Source organism: Prionailurus bengalensis, chromosome A1 (genome assembly GCF_016509475.1).
Source record: "Prionailurus bengalensis isolate Pbe53 chromosome A1, Fcat_Pben_1.1_paternal_pri, whole genome shotgun sequence".
Taxonomy (NCBI): domain Eukaryota; kingdom Metazoa; phylum Chordata; class Mammalia; order Carnivora; family Felidae; genus Prionailurus; species Prionailurus bengalensis.
The window spans coordinates 204,547,501-204,564,505 of record NC_057343.1 but is presented as its reverse complement, the minus strand read 5'-3'; the positions used below and the strand labels follow the sequence as shown (position 1 = coordinate 204,564,505).

Here is a 17,005-nt window from a genome sequence, read left to right as displayed (position 1 = left end):
GACCTGACATGCCAGTGTAGTAATTTTGACTATTTTGGTGGCTGCTACCCCTAGAGGAAATATGTGACGTTTCAAATCAATCGTTAAGATATCTGAAAGCACAGAGAGTGATAACCTAGTTCAACCTGTGGTGCTTGGAAATATTTAATAACAATTTGCGTGCATCTATATTTAGAAATCTCATAACATGGCATTTTCCATGAATACCAATCCTCAAATATCTAAAGCAGTTTAACCTAATAGAAGCAGTGGAAGAATTTTTTTGCACTTGCTGGTAGATGTTCATTTGGCTATAGTAAAGGGACCAACAAATTTCTCTAAATACTCTGAAACTGATTATTAGTGTAAAAGATAGACAAATTGGCTCAAAAGAGGAGGAGACAGTCCACCTTATATCCCAATATTATGTTCTCCTTTGTATGTAAAATGGTTTCTTAGAACGCAAAGTATATCAGATAATAAAGTAATTTTCACTTATTGAATGGGTACTATGTGCTAGATAGACTATAAAATATGAAAATATGAGAATTACTTCCCAGGTAATGAAATACCTTTAAAAAGACTTTGAAAATTGTCTAAGGGGTGCGTGGGTGACTCAGTTGGTTAAGTGTCCAACTATGGCTTAAGTCATGATCTCACTTGAACTTTGTGAGTTCAAGCCCTGCATCGGACTCTCTGTTGTCAGTGCAGAGCCAGCTTCAGATCCTCTCTTCTCTCACTGCCCCTCTCCCACTTGTGCACTCTCTCTCTCTCAAAAAGAAATAAACTTAAAAACAAAATAAAAAAATAAAAATTGCCTTGAAGGTAAGAACTAGGATTTTCAAAACAGTTGTGTATTCGTTGAATGAAAAAAGTGACATATTATGCTAATACCACACATTTTTCAATCTCTGATTTCTGTAAAAACCACTTTATGAAACATATTTTAAAACAGGGCTTGAATAATTCTCTGAAAAATTTTAAGCTGTCTTTTAAATTTATTTATTTTTAAGGATTTTATTTTTAATTTATTTTTGAGAGGGAGAGACAGAGCATGAGCAGGGGAGGGGCAGAGAGAGAGGGAGACAGAATCTGAAGCAGACTCCAGGCCCTGAGCTGTCAGCACAGAGCCCGACTCAGGGCTTGAACCCACGAACTGTGAGATCATGACCTGAACCAAAATCAGACACTCAAACGACTGAGCCACCCAGGCAGGAGCCCCCATTTTTCTTTCTTTTTTTACTATTTATTTTTGAGAGACAGAGAGACAGAGTGTGAGTGGGGGAGGGACAGAGAGAGAAGGAGACACAATCCAAATCAGGCTCCAGGCTCCAAGCTGTCAGTACAGAGCCCTATGTGGGACTCGAACCCATGAACTACGGGATCATGACCTGAGCTGAAGTCGGACACTCAACTAAGCCACGCAGAAGCCCCTAAGCTGTTTAAAATGAAAATTGGTGCAAGCTCACTTGCAGAGGCAACACGCAGTGGCAAGGAATTATAAAGAAAAATATTGTCCAAAATGGAACAAAGACAAACGTGAATAAGTGACAGAGGGAGTACAAAGTGTAAATTCTGACAACAAAATTTGAAGATATTAGAGAAAAATGTAAAGAAAGCTTAAAATTAAAACTTAGAGGAAAGAGGACTGACAAAATAAGATTAGAGTTCATGGAATAAAAAAAACCACAAATAATGAAAGAAAGAAAATTGTGATGAATATAAAGAAAAATTATTCCATGTAACTAACATTTATTGAGTACTCTAATGCATCTGGCATTGATTCTGACGAAAAGAAAATCACATATTTGACAAAGGAGCAATGGGCACATATCGACATGTTTAAAGCCTGTGAGATTTCTTCCACTGCTCTATATGTTTGTCGTAGTACAGGTTAGGAATTAAGCTGCTTAGTAAAACTTTTAAAGTACTACTATATTGTGCACAAATTCTGTTAAACATTTTATAGAAATGTGTTTAAGTATTTCCCACAAAACACATTCCCTCTTAGAGCTCCAAGTGGCCGGCCACACATCACCCAGGGTAACTCTGCTTTGTGCTCGTTGAACTTTTTCCTATAAACTCCTCAATCCCTCCCACCCAATTAATGGGACAAAATGCCTAAATAAACACGAGAGGAAAAACCTTTAAAAGCTCTACTACCCCCAATAAAAGGACTTCATATTGAATGATTGCAACTCCGAGTTGACACTTTACTATGCCTTACGGTATAGACATTCCCGCCCCACCACTTACACGTCTTCAGTAATGACACTCACCTCACCAACCTTTGAGAGTTTTTATATGTTGGCAGTTAAAGTCATTTGGCCTTTGGCCTTGTGCCTCCAGGGGTTAGAGGCATTGACTTAGGAGGAAAGATTAAATTAACCATAGCTAGACCAAAGAATAACTAAACAAAATAAAAAGGCAAAAAGATGAAGGCATGGGGAAGCACATTAGATGGTAAAATGAGGAAGTCATTAAACAAATGAAACCTTAGATTGAATAATTGGGAAAATTTCCTGAAACAAAAGAGCTCTTAAACTCTAAAGTACTGTTGTCCTGTGACCAAAGTGATTGAGCTTCTGCTTGGGTCAAGTGACACTAGACTGCCAGCCCAGGGCAAGCCAAGCCAGACTAACAGCACAAGTTAAACCAGGGAAATTCCATGCTGCTTAACACCCACCCAGCTGTGTCTGTGGGAACATCAACCAGTGTTATTTCCTTCTCACTCTGAAAAAGTGCAAAACTGTCCAGGAAACTGTACCAACAATCCATTTCACAGTCCACTGGACAGAATTTTTTGTCTTAGCATTTCAGAGTCTTCTAAGCAAAAGCATCTTTTGGGAAGGATTCTTCCTATTCTTAATGCCTCGTATAATGCATGACCCTGAATATGAATGATGAGTGAATATGTCTGATGAGTTGGCCTAAAAAAATATGCTGGGCAAGTCATTTTGAAACAACTTCTATATTTTTCTAATTTCTGATTCTGGATCCTCCTGATTTCCTTGCCTGTGTTTCTGAAAGTATAATTCAAACGGGACTGTGGTCATTCATAAATGTTTGTTGCTCGTTATATACTGAAGTTTCACTCTATCTCACCATTCATAATGTTTCCCATGTTGTGCAAAATTTAATAAGGCACAGGGATGTTTGTTTTCATCTCCAAGCCGATTGAGGTGCCACTTCTCAGGTTCTGTGTTGAACACAAAAGTGCCCTTAATAAATGAGTCCAGATGGAGTGTGTATGTGAGGCGGGTTGGGGTAAGTGCGTGAGATGTAGACCACAAATAGCATTATACTCAATCATTCCATAAGATGCCACATGGCCTGGGGTGATTTTCCGTAGCAGAATCTAAATAACATTGTTCATCTGCTAATGGTCTAAATATCATAATTAGGAATGTTGCTGCTATAGAACTCTAATTACTGATAAAAAGCAACTTTCATCATGACCTTCTTCTGTTTAAGGGAAATGATCATTATACCTAACTCCAGCCTTTCAACTCCTTGATCGTTCCAATAAAGCATTTCTGAAAATGCCAAACACATTGCTTGCTTTAGAATTGTTCTAACTGGGAACTAATGATTTATGTCTTTTTCAAATATCATACGTTTGGAATCATTACCAGGTGAGAAGCAAAATAGCAAAAAGTAGATGTCTCAGCAGCCAGTAGACACATGCTTACCAAGGGCACAACTAGCCACTGTACCATTGCGGCCAAGACAGGGTATTTTCCCTCTTTTCTTTCACTGCATCTCATACCACAGGCCTTACCAAGAAAACCAGAAGGAAGTTTTATCCAGTCAGGTTCAATTGCAGGAGTATAGTTCTATGGCTCTTAGCATCCATCAGACTCGTTGGTTCTCTTTCCAAATATACATATCTGTACATTTCTATATAACAACAAAGCTAGGCTAGTTTTACGAAGTGATGGCACTGGCTGTCTACATAATATGATTATAAAGAATGTCTCTGTTTAAAATAGTACCTCCCAGTCGAATATTATAATTCTTGAAAGTTTGTTACCAGATTTTCTTTAGATTCTAATGTGTCCCCAGTGAAAATTCAGATACCCTTTAAAGGAAAAACATGGCAACCTATATCAGTTAAAATCTTGATTAGTTGAGAATAAGCTGTGAGCAGCTTATCAGGGTAGACAGTAGTAACAGGGTCTTGGAGCAGTGAATTGTCATTCACTCATTCATTTAGAAAATAAGCACAGAATGGGACCTTATCTTATTTGAGGCAATAATATAATCTTAGGCCACAAAGATGCCTGAGTATGATTTCTATATTCGAAGGGCATAGAATTCACTGGAGGAGACAGGCAAGAAATAAGGCAATCAAAGTAGGGAAAGTATAGAAAAAGGGAACTACAGAAGGATGTGGGAAGGACATCCATCCTGGACTGAGTTGAGGGGAACAATGTGGAAGCTTCCTAGAGGAGACTGAATATGAAGTAGATTTTAAAAGCCACCCTGTAATATGGCCTTATAGAGTTAAATATGTTTTCGTATTATATTAATGAAAAAATACTGCAGTTAACTTCCTTGACTCATAGAAGGTCAATCAATAATAATGTCTGTGACTTCCTGGATATGACTGGTTTTACTATCAGAATTGCAACATGACCCATAATTTTTCTAATTTGGACTCTGTTTGTGGAAGTTGAGCAATTACCTGTCATTTTGTGTCTTGACTCACTTGTGAAATGTGCACTTGGCATTTCCAGTCCTGTTTTGTTTCGGGTATCTTCCCAGACCACGTTGGGGATGGAGTTGGTACTTTATCCAAGGCTCTGGGACAGTGGTCAAGGTCCCCTCTCTCCTACCTTCAAGAGAATAAGTGGTATGTGAGTGTTCATGGCAAATTTCACTTATTTCACCATTTTGTATACAATTTATTTCACCAAATCTCTCTCTGTAGGTAATAGCTCATTATGTTTGCCATCACATTTGAAAGTTTTCTCTAGAAACTTACTTTCTTAGAACATTATCTAGAGAAAAAAATACATTAAACACCACAGTTAATTTTCATAACAGAACACAATTTAGTTAAAAAGATGACATAGAGAATGTAATTACTGAACTTCTTTAAATTTTCTTTCTGCAAGCTTTCATTAATTGAGGCCATATTTTTAAAGAGCAAAGGAAGAAAAATAGGCCTATTAACAATAATTTTTAGCCCTACTTTACTAGAAGTTTTTTTTTTTTTCTGAATTACACTTTTGCAAATAATAGGTCAACTTTCCAAAGGAAAAATCTACAATAAAAATAGCAGTGTTCAAAGCCCGCTCAAAATGTATTTCCTCTTACATATGTAGGTTTTATTAAAGAGTATGAGTAAAAAGAATTATATTATTTTTCCTGTAAAATTGTCTGTTGTTATCTTATGAGAGTGAAATTATAAGCCTATAGAGAACAAACATGAATTGAATCCAGATTAATAAAAACAGATGCTCACAAGGGCATTCTTTATATGAATTTTTAGGCTAAGTAAATCTTCAAAATCCACAAGCTTCCTTGAGAGGTGTGAATTTGGATGGAGGAGAGGGACATAACTAAGAATAAGATGACATCAAAAAGTGTGGTTAAATGATCATGGAAAAAGTAAATCACTTCTCAGGGAAAATGCATCAAAAAATTTGTTTCGTATAAACACCCACTTGAAATAGACCAGAAATGTTTGGCCTTCCTGAGATAATCAGCTCCCTGTAAGAGAGTATCAATGTGTTTGAGGTATGAATGTTAGGAGCAGCGAGCTTGTCATTATCAGAAAGAATAAGGTTTGCTCATCTGAAAACTTAAGTACTGCTCTGAATCTTCTTCAGCCAATACCATAATTGGAAGAGATGGGCTGTCACAAATGCCCTGTGTCTTACAACCAGTAGTGACCATTGCAGTCCTCTGATATAACTAAGGTTATGGTAAATCACAAGAGAGTTTCATCTTCTAAGGATCAATTAGTTCTGTTATATAAGCAACAGATTAATAAGTATTTCTTCAATGTCTGTCCTTTTGGGGTACTGTGACTGCTTTTTTAAATACTAAGATTCTATTGGATTTTCTTTGGCATCAGTTTTCATTATTTGAAACAAGCCCATACTGTATAGAGAATTGTAAATCCCAAGTTGTTGTGAGTAATTATAAAGCTCTTCAAATTGTAGAACATTACATTAGATTCTGAAGATAAAGTGTAGGCCAATGCAGATTTTCTATAAAGTCAATCAAGAAGGGCAAATTAGAATTATGACGGCTTTAGTTTTCTTTAGCAATTGTTCTTTTTTAAAACATAATATAATATTTTATACCAATATAGAAAATCTTTGTTACTCAATAATCGTAATGAATCTCAGGGCACCCGGGTGGCTCAGTCAGTTAAGTGGCTGACTTCGGCTCAGGTCATGACCTTTTGTGGTTCGTGGGTTTGAGCCCTGCGTCAGGCTCTGTGCTGATAGCTCAGAGCCTGGAGCCTGCTTTGGATTCTTTGTCTCTCTCAAAATTAAATAAACGTTCAAAAAATTTTTCAAAAAAGCAATCACAATAAATCATGAAATGATGAGCAGTGCTATTTGTGAGTTAATGCTTTGTTCATTGAATTTGAAAATAGTATCCCCACAAAGGAGCTTTCTTCTCATCGTTGACTCTCCTCCCACAACGTCTGATTTCTCTCTCTTCTGACCTTGGGAAAAAAGAATAAGATTCACAATTAATGGTAATAAAGCTTTAACGAATTTTGCTATGGCGCTGCTGGAAGAGTCTCTGGGGTGGGTGTCTACATTTCTTTTCACCAGGGTTTCGACAGTGGGACTAGGCTTTCAGTGCAAGTAGCTTCCTTGGGAGGTGATCCAAAAAATCACCAGACGGAATGTCATACAATATGGAATCGATTTGTGCTCTGGACAACAGGGCTCTGTCCAGCTAGGGATAATGACAGACCATAGATCATACATGAGAGTTGTCCCACCTGCGTGAGCAGGAAGTGGAGGTGTTTACCTCCAGCTCGCATCAGTTTAGGGTCGAGAGCTAAACATGGGGAAATGACCAGGGATGGCTAGAAATGTGAAAGAAATATAAAAGTCTTTTGCACAACTCTATTCAGTTACTAAAACACAGATGTCATGTAGTTTTCTAAAAAAAAAACCACGACATTTTGCCATAGGTGAAATATGAAATCTAAACACAATTATAGTAAAGAATTGAGAGGATTTTCAAATATTCACTTTGAAAACACACCATTCCTGAGTGGAGTCACAGGTGAAGTCAATTACACTTTGAAGGAATGGAAAATTCCAATACTTTCAACTTTTTTCCAAGTGTAGACTGCCAAAACTTTTGACAGTCAAAACATATATAGGTACATCATTTATGAATGTTAATGTAAAACCTCAAGCAAATCACATATATATAATCCTGCAGTGTATCTAAAGACTAATATTTTTAAAATGGAGTTTGTTCCAGGAACATAAGGATGATACATTATTTAAAAATCTGCTAATATAATTCATATTAATAAGTTGAATGGCCAAAAAAATAAGGCCATTTGGCAAAATTCACCATCCCATCTTGACTTTTAAAAAAACTTAAATAAAAATTGATTAAATGAATATTGTCAGTTATCTATGGCTACAGAGCAAATTACTCCAAAACGTAAAAATTTTTAAAAATAAGTACTTATGATCTCACAGATTCTGTGGGTCTGGAATTCAGGAGGAGTTTACCTGGGTGCCCATGGTTCAGGGTCTGTCATAAGAGTTTAGACAAGGTGTTGAGTTCACAGTCATTTCGAGGCTCATCAAATGGATTTCTACATAACTGTTTATACCAAAATAAAATTCTAATGATCAAGCATGTAAACACACACAGACACATACACATACAAATATTAAAGTATACAAAAATTAAATGATTTCTTTTTTTAACCTTTGATAGGAAATGCCTTTTTATACAAGACTCAAAACCCAAAGGCCATAGAAGTAGATACATTTGATTTCTAAATGTTAAAACGTCTTTGCAATAAGGACATCATAAAATAAAAACAACACAACCACAAAAACAAACTTGGGAAATATTTATATTATACAACAGAGTAAAAAAAAATCCGATTTCCTTAATAGAGAAAATCTTTCACAAATAAATAAGAAACTCTAAAATTTTATTAGAATAATGTACAAAATCAAGAGTTCACAAATAAGGAACTGAAAACAGCTTATTGCTGTGATAAGATCCCCAGCCATTTTCAGATCCCATCATTTTCAGTGTTTCCATATTTCCAGGGATCAGATTAGCAATAATTTTAAAATGTGAGAATTCCTGGCAAGAATGTGAATAAACACACAGTCTCCTACACGGTTAGAAGTTTATATTGCTATAATTGCTTTCAAAGATAATTTTTAATTAAAAATATGCTTGATATTTAGCACAGGAATTCCGTTTCTAGAAATCTAGCCTATAAAAAATTTATACTGTTTAGTGTATCTAAATCATCTACAGGATTATTCATTTCTGTTTTGTTTATAATTGTGAAAAACTGGAATAATCTAAAAGCCTTTCAATAGAGGAGTAATTAAGCGTACCCATATAATAGAATATTATAAAGTTATTAAAAGTGAGTGTTGTGCAGGTAATGCAGAGATATTGAAAGGTACAATTAAGGCTGTTTTTGGGTGCGCCCTGGTGGCTTAGTTGGTTGAGTGACAGACTCTTGATACTGGCTCAGGCAGTGATTTAGCAGTCCTGGGATTAAGCCCCTCTGCCGACTCTACACAGAGCAGAGCTTGCTTGGGATTCTCTCTCCCCCTCTCTCTCTGCCCCTCCCCCACTTACACTCTCTATCTCAAAATAAATAAATAAATAAACTTAAGAAAAAAGAGTATTCTGAAAATGACCCAAACAGGGATTAGGATATGGGCCTATTTGTATAAATGTTTAAAAACACTCCATTAGGGGCGCCTGAGTGGCGCAGTCGGCTGGGCGTCCGACTTCAGCCAGGTCATGATCTCGCAGTCCGTGAGTTCCAGCCCGGCGTCAGGCTCTGGGCTGATGGCTCAGAGCCTGGAGCCTGTTTCCGATTCTGTGTCTCCCTCTCTCTCTGCCCCTCCCCCGTTCATGTTCTGTCTCTCTGTCCCAAAAAATAAACGTTGAAAAAAAAAAATTTTTTAAAAAATAAATAAATAAATAAAAATAAAAACACTCCATTAGAAAATCTGTGTGTGTGTGTGTGTGTGTGTGTGTGTGTGTTAACTTCTGGGGAGTCAGACTGGATTTTAGGATGGGAGACAGGCTAATTCTGTATTCTATCCCCTATTTTATAGTTTGACAATTAAAATTGTGAAATAATTTGTGGAAATAATTTGTGGTTGATTACTTTTATCAAATACATAAATTATTTCAATACTTAAAATTGTGTAATTGTACTAAAATTATAATTGTATAATAACCCTCTTGAAAATTAAAATAATAATATATTCAGTAATTTTTTGGAGGAAAAGTAAAGGCCAACTTTTTCCAAAGTATGTTTTGTAGAAATACAGTCTTGGAAATGGTGTTAAAACAATGCCATGAGCAGCCACAATAATAATATGACAAAAAAAAAAAACAATACGTCAAAATAATCAGAAACACCATGAACTCTACCTCTGACAGCAATAAATGTGCTGAAAATTTTCATATTCAAGCCTCTCACAAATCTTGCAGGAAAGAAACTTTTCAGATATAATTGTTTTCCAAATGCATTTATTTAGGTAATCTTGCTGTACTTGACTTATCACCTATTAATATTTCAAAAAACATACTTGTAACATTCATGTAGATCTCTACCAGAGATAATGTGATCATTTCATCTATGTTTAAGATTGCTACTCAAACATTTGATTTAGATTTTCTAGACTGACAACTGGAGAAATTCCAGGAGGATGGCATTTTGGCCACACTCCTAGGTGCCATCTTCCTCCCTTCTCTCTCTCTCCGGGCATTTACAAAATACTGAGAGGCATGCTGCCCTCACCTGGAGGGGACATAGCAGGCTCTTTCTGAGATCCAGGGGGCTATAGGACTTCATTCTCTTTGGTACCAGGCAGGAGCCAAGATATTATTGGCAGAGAAGACAACTGCTTAGAAACTGGGCACAAATCTTACACGAGTACTTCAAGTGGCAGAATCCTGTTGCTTCATTTGCAAAATCCCTATGCCTGGGCTTGCTCTTGGTGGCACTGTTGGTTCATGCCAGCACTGTTAGAACTGAAGGGATGCTGTGCTACTGGCCTGAACTCTCCCCAGCCTTGGCAGTTGGGAGAGAAAGCAGTTGGCATGTAGAAAGAACCTGGAGGAGAGAGACTTCTCCCACATGGCTACTAGGAGGGTAAGGGTTTACTAGTTGTTTGTTTGTTTGTTTGTGGGAGCAAAAAAAAAACCACTTGTGTTTATTCCAATGATAGATAATCTAATAAAATTAGAAATTAACAGTAAAGGGTGTGATATTGGAAATTAAGAATCACTTATAAGTAGCCCGAGTCAAAGAGAAACTAAAAATAAAACTGACCTAGGAGACATAACAAAAGCTGCACTTATGGGAGAATTGCTGAAATAATCTAAATGCCTAAATTATCTCAGTATTACAGGGAATAAATTCTCCATAAATGCTTGCATGTGAGGCGGGTGTCAATTTTTTGTTCGATGAAATTTTCCCTGATAAATGAATCATTAGATATTTAAGCTCTTACAAAGCCTCTTAAATAATGTATCATGTTCTCAGTATGTTTTAGAAAATAATACTCTATTTGAGGAAGACATATTAGCCTTAAATGACAGCCCTCAATGGTAGTTTGGGATGATTATAAAATCTACCTGACAGAATTAAAGAAGGTAGTAAAGAGGTTGAGTGTATATTTAGTGATTATCCCTGAGTAAATGACTTTTTAATTATAAGTTTGAGATTTTATGAGAAATGTGGATTTTAAAGATTATTCAGAATAAAAAGTGGTTACAGCTTAGAGTTCATTAGAAACCATTTTTGGGGGGCGCCTGGGTGGCGCAGTCGGTTAAGCGTCCGACATCGGCCAGGTCACGATCTCGCGGTCCGTGAGTTCGAGCCCCGCGTCAGGCTCTGGGCTGATGGCTCGGAGCCTGGAGCCTGTTTCCGATTCTGTGTCTCCCTCTCTCTCTGCCCCTCCCCCGTTCATGCTCTGTCTCTCTCTGTCCCAAAAATAAATAAACATTTAAAAAAAATTTAAAAAAAAAAAAAAAAAAAAAAAAAAGAAACCATTTTTGGAACAAATTGAAACAGAGAAAAACTGTCTTATGTTATGCAAATGAGACTTAAGTGTCTGAGAGAAATTCCTGTGAACCATCAACTGTGGGTTCAAAAAGTGCCAGAGCAGAGACCTCCACAGAACTGGCTCCCAGGGCGGGACACCTGCCTGTTGTCCGTGAACTGCAGTAAGAGAATAAAGATTCTCTTTATAACAGTGATAACCATGAAGTAGGAGCAAACAGTTACATAAAATATCCAATTGGAAATACTGAGAGTGAAAAATAAAATTGTTTAACTAAAGGGCTCATCAGAGGGGATGAATAGCCAAATAATGAATTAATGAGTAAGAATTTCAGTTGACTTTTTCAGAAGACGTCACAAGGTAATAAAGAATTGGGGGACTCTAAGAGCTAAGAAATTAATACATTATTGTATGCTCCCCAGAATGTCTAAAATTAACAGACAAACAATATTAAGTACTGGCTATCATAGATAATAGTGATTCATGAAAACAATATTCCAAAAGATCTATAAGCATAAAATATTTCTCCATCTTACTGATAGAAAGATGCAAATTAAGTGTCCCACGTGTAAATTACAAGATCATTTTGGATATTAAGTTTTAAATAATTTTAAAAGTAACAATACGTTCATCCTTGGACTTCGCCAATTCATTTTTGACAATATGTTTCATAGAAATAAAAGCATAAAGATACATGTTCAGGGGCGCCTGGGTGGCGCAGTCGGTTAAGCGTCCGACTTCAGCCAGGTCACGATCTCGCGGTCCGGGAGTTCGAGCCCCGCGTCAGGCTCTGGGCTGATGGCTCGGAGCCTGGAGCCTGTTTCCGATTCTGTGTCTCCCTCTCTCTCTGCCCCTCCCCCGTTCATGCTCTGTCTCTCTCTGTCCCAAAAATAAATAAACGTTGAAAAAAAAATTAAAAAAAAAAGATACATGTTCAATATTTGTTTCAGCATTGTTGGTAGTGGGAAAATATAGGGGAGGGGAGATCCCTGAATATCGTACACACCTACACATACACCACACCCACACCTACACATACACACACACAATCACACACAAATGATTAACCATACTATAGATACTATATAGCTATTAAAATAATGGTGCTAATCATCAACTATATTGATCTGAATGGTAGGGACATGTAGTTCAATTTAAAAAGCATATTTCAAGGGTGCCTAGGTGGCTCAGTTGGTTACGCCTCTGACTTCTGCTCAGGTCACAATCTCATGGTTTTTGAGTTTGAGCTCCTCATCGGGCTCTGTGCTGATGGCTTTGGAGCCTGGAACCTCTTTCAAATTCTGTGTCTCCCTCTCTCTCTCTGCCCCTCCCCTGCTTACCATCAGTTTTTCTCTGTCTCAAATATAAATAAACATTAATTTTTAAAAAAAAGCAAATTTCAGGGGTGCCTGGGTGGCTCAGTCAGTTAGGCCTCCGACTCTTAATTTCAGCTTGGGTCTTAATACCAGGGTTGTAAGATTGAGCTCCAAGTCAGGCTCTGCACTGGGCATGGAACCTGCCTAAGATTCTCCCCTGCTTTTGCGCCCTCATGTGTCACTCTCTTTCTCTCTAATAAATAAGTTAATTAATTAAAAAGCAAATTTCAGAGCTATTGTTTTGGTTTCTAAAAAATTCAAGTGCAATAAGAACAAAAAATAAAAAATGAATATCCATGTATATAAAAGTTTAGAAGTATTTATGAGGAGGGAAAACCATGGTGGAGAAAACACATCAGGCTATTAGCACATTTCCCAGGACAAAAAACATAGAGATTTTGGAGGAGGAAAAAAGAATTGTAACCTTTTCTTTATATATCTTGTATTATTTCGCAAATTAATATGAGTATGTAGTACTTCCGTAATTTTTAAAACAATGCATTGAAAAAAATAAAAGTAGAATGATAAAAATTGAGATGAAAAAAATTTAAGGAGAACCAAATAGCTATAATGTTCATGTTCTGGAAAAACACCTTAGGACTAAAAACTTCACTAAGAACTAAAACTTACCTCGACTTTTTCTAGCCTCTCTGGTGAATGTGATAAACAGCAAGGGTTCGTTGGGATAGATTTGTTTGTTTTCTGTGAAACGTTGGTGCCTTTATGCATGACTAATGTGGACATTTGGAATTGATAGATTTTCTTATCTGGAAAAAAATGTGGCAGATTTTGAAGAACTCTTTTCATAGCTGTTGAATCTTTTTGATGACAGTTTTACTCTGTTTGGCATGCTTGGTGCTGTGTCTCTTTCACATTTTTATAACTACTTTTTAATGAACATCTTTAAACACTTTCTTAATCTTTCTCAATTCTTGCCGGCTCAACCAGAAAGATAGCACATTTCCTAAAGTGTGAAATCAGACACTTACTTAGGGAGCTGCATTTTGATGATTATTTCTTTGTCACATCTAAACAGTGCTGGCCTGAGGAATCACATAAATGCCTATGTCTTTCTGTTTAAATAAAAGTAACTGTTATAAATAGTTTATATTCTCAGTTTTAAAAAAAGGTATATTCTGCATGTTATCTATAGCCACTTAATTTAGCAAGACAGTAAAACAGAAATTAGATCCATATCATTTCTGGGTTTTAAAATATGTTTGCATTCTCTAGGCAACTAAAAGATATACATACAAAGCTAGGATGTTGTCACATTTCTTCATCTTGCCAATTATATCAAAAGAAATTTCTAGGAAGCAATATGAATCTGCATTTCTTGGATGACTTTTAATATAAACTCTGTTTTATTTATATATTAAGAATTAGTAAAGGTTATATGTTTCAGTGTCTTAATTCTTATCTGAACATGTGTTTCAGGAAGTTGTCTGCATGACAAGTTAAATGACTTTCAGTAAATGGAGTATCCTTTTTTTCCTCTTAACTTGCATCACATTATTTATACTATTATTATTCTTTGTTATATCAAAGTTTGATGACTAGAAGCAACTTTTTATTTTTTAATTTTTATTTATTTTTTTGTGTATTTTGAGGAAGAGCAAGCATGACTGGAGGAGGAGCAGAGAGATAAAGAGAGAGAATCCCAAGCAGGTTCCACACTATCAGTGCAGAGCCTGACATAGACTTGAACTTCTGAACCGTGAGACTGTGACCTGAGCCAAAATCAAAAGTCAGACACTTAACTGACTGAGCCACCCAGGCACCCCTAGGAGCAACTTTTTATGGGTTGAAATAATTAACAATGCAGAAGTTACTTTAAAATGTTATTTTGCTTATTATGGTTTGCTCTCTGTTTTTCAAAAGGGAATCACATTTAGGTGACACTCCTGAGAACTCTTAATGTGTATGAATTTTCTTTAGAGAGTTGATTTTAATGATCCATTATCATTAATAGATTCTAAATAAATATATATGTTTACTTATTTCAAATCATTAGTAGATTGGGATTAAACAAACAAACTCATTTGTAAACTGTTGCTTAGAGTTAAGGATTCACTGTGTGGTAACAAAATAAACCAAAACTGTACAGAAATTATACAGTAATTGACTAAGTCTTGGCAATGATTTTTTGGATTTGACACACAAAGCAAAGAAGCAAAAGCAAAAATGAACAAGTGAGACTACATCAAACTGTAGAGTTTCTGTCCAGCAAAGGAAACCATCACCAAAATGAAAAGGCAACCAATTTGCAAATTGTATATCTGATAAAGGGTTAGTATCCAAAATACATAAAGAAGTCATGAAACTCAATAGCAAAAAGCTTCAAATCGTCCAATTAAAAAATGAACAGAGGAACTGAACAGACTTTTTTCCAAAGAAGACATGTTGAGGTGCTTGACATCACTAACCAGGGAAAAACAAATCAAGATCACAATATCATCTCACACCTGTTAGAAGTGCAGCACCAAAGAGACAAGAGACAAGTGTCAGCAAGGATGTGGAGAAAAAGGGAACACTTGTGCACTGGTGGGAATGCAAACTGGTGCAGCCACTATGGAAAACAGTATGGAGGGTCCTCAAAAAATTAAAAATAGAACTACTATACCATCCAGCAATCCTACTTCTGGATATATACGCAAAGAAATGAAAATACAATCTTGAAAAGATATCTGCATTCCCATGTTCATTGCAGCATTATTCACAGTAGCCAAGACATGAAAATAACCTAACTGTCCATCAACAGATATCAATGGGTAAATAAGATGTATGATATATATATGTGATATTGTATATATACATATATATCACATATATATCATTATATATATCACATATATATCATATATATGATATTGTATATATACATATATATCACATATATATCATTATATATATCATTGTATACATATATATCACATATATATCATAATATATATATCATTGTATATGTATATATCATTGTATATGTGTGTGTGTATATATATATGTATACACATATATGTGTGTATATATATACACATATATGTGTGTATATATATACATGTGTATATATATACATATATATATATAAAACAATGGAATATTATTTAGCCATGAGAAAGAAGGAAATCCATTTTTGCAACAACACGGATGGAACTTGAGGGCAGTGCAAATTGAAATAAGTCAGTCTGAGAAAGAAAATTCAAATACTGCATCGTATCGTTTATATGTGGAATTTTTTTAAAAAAGGTTAAACTCACAAAAGCACAGAGTAGGAAAGTAATGCCAGTTGCCAGAGGCTGGGGGAAATATGTAGAAGTTGATAAAAGGGTACAAACTTTTAGCTGTAAGATGAATAAGTTCTGAGGATCTAATGTAAAACATGGTGACTATAATGGATAACACTGCATTATATAACTGAAATTTGCTAAGAGAGTAGAACTTAAATGTTTTACACCCCCACCAAAAAAAAACTCATAAAGATTCAAAATTAAGAAACAAAAAGATTCATAAACTTTCCATTAACCTCATTTCAATGTCTTTCTCTTCTTACATCTTTCTACTACTATAGTATCTGTGTTCTGTATTTTGGTGGACTGATTATTTTCCCCCATATGGACAAATTTTAGCTCTTTCCACATTCAAACTCTGTGTTTTGTTAATTGTCTTACCTTAAAATTTTTTTCGTCAAATTGTTCATTGGCATTTTTCTTCACAGACTTTTTCAAATGGAAAATGCAGTTCTGTGTGCTGATCTTTTAGGTGGTTCATTAGTGAATAGTGGTGTTACATAGAAGAGCGTTGCACATGAGTTTGGGAGGAACCATAAAAGTTATCTGTATATGTAAGAGATTTTTGCAACATGGGTCTGTGCCTGCTGTGTCCTATGAAGGCTTGCTAAGGGGGTTCGTCTTGCAGGGACTGTACCAGAGGACCCATGGCAATCTGGTGTGTGCCCAGATAATTAGATTTACATATCATGTTATCAAGTTAAAATTCTGAAGTAAGCCTTTAAAGGGTGGCTTTCAAAAGTTTCTGCAAAGAAACCATGGATTAAACATGAGGCCATAATGCAAGCACATGTGAGCAAAAAAATGGCAGAGCTCACATTAAAAATCATTTGCTAAGATAATTTTATTATCTAAGGAAATCAGACCAAAAATTGAAATAACTAAGAATACTATTTGAAGGTGGATTTATAACAGAAGTCATTGAAAATGAACCTTTCTTTTAGCATGAATTGTAACTTGAGATAATAAGCATTAATCAAGGTATGCATAAAACATTTATGAATAAAAATACATAAAAAAATACATATAGTGGGGAGCATGCCTTAAAATTTTTTATTGATGGATTGTATAAATGCAAACTTTT

General features: G+C 35.7%; 1 long non-coding RNA gene across 2 annotated transcripts in view; it reads right to left on the bottom strand.

The window, feature by feature from the left end:
• Positions 1-17,005, bottom strand: part of LOC122494024 — an 81,845-nt gene that overhangs the window by 27,406 nt on the left and 37,434 nt on the right. The window contains exons 1-2 of one of the 2 annotated variants that reach the window (XR_006300087.1): positions 6,693-8,003; positions 4,667-4,817 (exon numbers count right to left, since the gene is read on the bottom strand). This is a non-coding gene — a long non-coding RNA (uncharacterized LOC122494024). Of the gene's footprint in view, positions 1-4,666; positions 4,818-6,692; positions 8,004-17,005 lie in introns of those variants that run through there. The other variant, XR_006300088.1, reaches the window with a different exon arrangement.